Below are 4,177 nucleotides of genomic sequence, written 5' to 3' on the forward strand. Positions count from 1 at the left end.
CCGGCCGGGCGGTCCCCCCTGCCGCCCCCCGGGCCCTCTCGAGGGTGTCAGCACAAGCCCAGCCGTGCTCCCCGGTAGCCCTCCGCTCGCAAAGGAGGGCACCGCCGCCTCCCCGCGCACTGCATCAGCCTGGCCCCGGAGAGGGGGCATTTGTGACCCCTGCTCCTTGGGAGGAGACAGAAAACAGCCATGGGGAGCGGAGCTTTCGTGGGGCTCTGCTTTCCATCCTCTCCCCTGACTTTCCTGCCGTCCCCAACTCACCATGCTGGGGAAGGACGGGTGGGAGGAGGCGCTGGGCATGTGCCCATGTCGGGGAGGACCTCTGGGCATCTCCTGCTTGGCCGGACTGCACGCGTACAGCAGGATGGTGGCTCCTGGAGCCCTTCCAGGGGCTAATTCTGCGGAGCGAATTCCAGCTGTGCAGAGGGGACCAGGCCAAGGTCATCTGCACGCGCTGCCCATACGCGCGGCGAAAGCCCCTCGCCTTCAGCCTGCCCCCCGACGGTCCCTGTACACAGCTTCCCGGAGCAGAAGAGTTGTGCCTGGCTCGCCAGAGGATCAAACTCTGGTTTATGGAGAAGATGCCTTCCCCGTTTCTCTCCCCCTCCCGCCCTCCCGCTTTCTCTCATTGTCATTTTAGCCTAGATTAAAGAAAATAGGGTGCAGCGCTGTGCGCATGTTCCGAGCGGTGTCTTTTCACAGTGCTGAGCTGATGCCAAGCAATAATGACAGGTTCAAGCTTTTCTGCATCACAAATGAACTGCATGCAAATGGCTAGTCCTGAATGGAGAATAATTGTCAGCGCAGAGCGCCCTGCCTCCGCCCGTCCGGCCCCACCTTGCTTCGGAGGGGAGGAGGCTTCAAAGGGTTAACGGGAAGGGAGGCGCGGGGCTGGCGGGGGGCTGCCGTTTCCACTCTGCTAGAGCCTAACCTGTTAGTGCAGAGCTGTGTGAAGAATGTCAGGGATTTGTTCCAAGCGTTATCGAGATGTGGCTTTACATCTGTAAATCCTTTTACGCATCGCAGCTCAGCCATGAGGCTTCCCCACGTGACGGGCAGCGCCCCCTGCCTGGCCCGTGCCAGGCCGGCAGCGGCGCCGGATGCGACAGCGCTTTCGGGGCCCGTCGCGCGCACGCTCCGCTTCGGGGTGAAGCGCCCGCAAAACGTCGCGGCCTTTTCCAGAGCTCCGGCTGCGGATCGGCCGCCGCCTGCTCGTGCTCCTGTGCTGAACCATTTCTCTCTCTGAGCTACTCCAGTGCTTTGAATACTGCCCGTTAGCGCCGTACCGAACGCGCCCTCTCCCCGGCTTGGCCGCGTTGATTATTTTTAGTCCGGATCCTGCCTGCAAGAAGCCGAGGGTGAGAGGCACGCAGCTGGTTTTAGCTGACCCCGGGGGAGCTTTTCCAGCTTATGTCAGCTGAGGATTTGCCTCGGCGCTGCTTGGGGTTTTTTTTACCAAAATATTACTAGCAGAACTGGATTTAGCAAATGATTGTGACAATCTCCGGCACCATCAGAAAAACACGCTCCATCATTCACTGTGATGTGTGCTGATGAGGGGAAAAAAAAGGCTTGTTCATCCGTCAGAGATTCAGCGGTGCTGTCTCTAGGTGAGCAATTTGCCAGCGTTACCCAGTGTCACTCATTAGACACGAGACGTAACAGTCTCATTTACTCTTCGGGCTTCCTGCCACCTAGTTACTTTTGCATTTGACTTTGCATGTGAAACTTAAGCTCATTTTTAGCCTCTGTCGAACTCTGCTTTCAAATTGTCGCTCATTAAGCCCAGTCCCGGCGTGCGGGCTGCATGCGCAGGAGAGGGGTTTGGAAGCCCAAACCCTAGGCTGGTGCCCGTTGCCATTAGGCTTTGCAGAGCAGCGTGTGTGTGGTTCAAAGGCCGAAAAGGAAGCGGTTTCTCCCCTCCCATCACTAGGTCTTAACTTCCCAAAATGCTTTGGCTGCATTTTAGCCGTATTTTTTACAGATTTATGGGCTTATAACTTTTTAATACATCTACATTTATACATCGGCTTTGATTGATGCCCTTAGCCCCTTTAGGGTTTTCTTTACTCAGATGTAAGAGAAGAGGGGCCGGGAAGAGCAAGGACTTTGTTTCCTCTGAAGAAGCAGAACCAGGGGCTTGAGCGGGTGTTCTGTGGCCGGAGCTTTGCTGGTGTCTGGAGCAGACACGCCAGGGGATGCAGCTGGGGGCATCTTGCAGTACCGAACCCGGGCGGTCCCCTTGCTGCTCCTCTCTGCCTCTGTGTTTATATGGCTTTAATGGCTGCTCTGGCTGGACACAAGGTGTGAGAGCAGGGCAGGGGGACGGTGAAGCTGTGGGTGCCGCTGGCTCACATAGCCCCCCTACACGCAGGCATGGGGCAGCTGCTGCCATTCCCCAAGCTCCCAAAATTTCCTGCGGCCATCCCGGCTGTCGGGGCTCGCAGGTAACCGGGGCCTGGCGTGCAGCCGTGGGGGTGCTCGAGTGGCCGTCACAGTGGAGCTCGTTGGCTTCCGACTCATTCCGCCCTGTTTCTGTGGACAGGAATGGTCCTCTTTGTTTTTAAGAGAGTCCTTCCTATTCGTCTGCCCCTCACTGCGTCATCTAAACTGCATCCTATCCTGGCTGATTTACATTCGCCGGCTCAGGATGAGTTTCAGGCTTGACACAGGCAAAGGACTGAGTATTTCACGTAATGTTAAGCTGAACCGTAGGGTGTATAAGCAATGACTTGGGAATGAGTCTGCAAGATGCAGACGGGGAAACTGGCACTCAAGAGTGCTTGGGTTTGTGCCGAGACAGCAGAGCCCGTTACAAGCAGCCTTCGTATCTTTGCGCCGTTGCTTTAGTTGTCACTGCCGCCGAGATCTTCAGGAGGGAGAGGGTGAGGAAGAGCCATCCACCGCCTGATGGGGGAGAAGGTGGTAATCCCGAGGATGCCTCTGCACGCAGCGCTGGAAAAATCAGCGCCTGTCTCAGGCACCGAGGAAGGGGCTGATGTCTTTACCCTGAGCAACACAAAAGCCCGTGGTGTTTAATGTGGTATAGAGCTTGCACTAATCACAGTGGAGGGACTGGTGTTGAGATATGCATTACAGTGATAATTCTGCAAATTCCAGAGCATTAGTGTTATTAAAATGTCAGGCTGATATCTTCCCCAGCATTAAAACTCTTAATGCACTTTATCCTTTCAAACTCATGGTGCTCCAAGTTAAAGCGTAGAAGAAAGTGGTTACAGAGCAGAGGATTAATAAGAAAGAAAAGGGGCATGCCCTGTTGCAAGGCTGCTGTGCAAATAGCTCCCTTTGGCACTTGTGCCTTTCGGTCAGGTTAAACTCCAGCAAGACACGTTGCCTTTTGTGACAACCGTCTGAAACTTGCTCGCATCGCCCAAAGGGAGCGTTAGCAGCAGCGCTGAGCTTTTAATGTTGGACACGAGCGGCTACGGTCGGATTTGGCCAATAATCCCAGGTGTGTGCACAAGCTCATCCTGCCCTACAGCCAAGTGGCAGGAGGAGAGCGCTTCCATACCTGCAGGTACAAAGCTGGCCTGGTGCTTGTGGCCACTGGTGGACTTTGGATATCACAGAATCCCCGGTTGGAAGGGACTTGAGTCTTAAAAGCGTCCAGTGTGTCGCAGTCAACCCTTCCCCTGGGGAGATTGTTCCGATAGTTGACTGTTCTCATGGTGAAAAAATTTTGGGTATATCCAGATGATATCTCGTGGGAGAACCTGTTCAGGAAAATGAAAACTGTATCGATCGTATCTCCCCGCATCTGTGGTGCGTGTGCTGGGTGGTTGTGCCGCTTCCTCAGACCATCCTGGATGGCACTTTCCTACTCCGCAGAGCTTCCCAGGGAAGTCGCTACGTCTGTGGGTGGAAATACGTGCTGGCAGCTGAAAGGTTGCTGCAGGGAGGAAGAGATGAGCAGCCGAATTCTTCCTCTGCCACGTCGGCACGCTCAGGGCCCCCAGAGTACAGAAACCCTAATATATTGGGCATGAAATCCCCCTTCATTTCCCCAGTGTGCATCAATAAGGACATCTTTGAAGGGACATGGAGTGGACAGGGGTCCCCAGGGGGGGTAAGCGGTGGGTCTGAGGCTCTGCCCGGGCTGGGGGGAGCTCAGGCTCTGCCCGGGGTAGGGTGGGGGGGTCAGGCTCTGCTCTGGGTG

Source organism: Egretta garzetta, unplaced genomic scaffold, assembly GCF_000687185.1.
Source record: "Egretta garzetta isolate BGI_Z169 unplaced genomic scaffold, ASM68718v1 scaffold134, whole genome shotgun sequence".
NCBI lineage: Eukaryota > Metazoa > Chordata > Aves > Pelecaniformes > Ardeidae > Egretta > Egretta garzetta.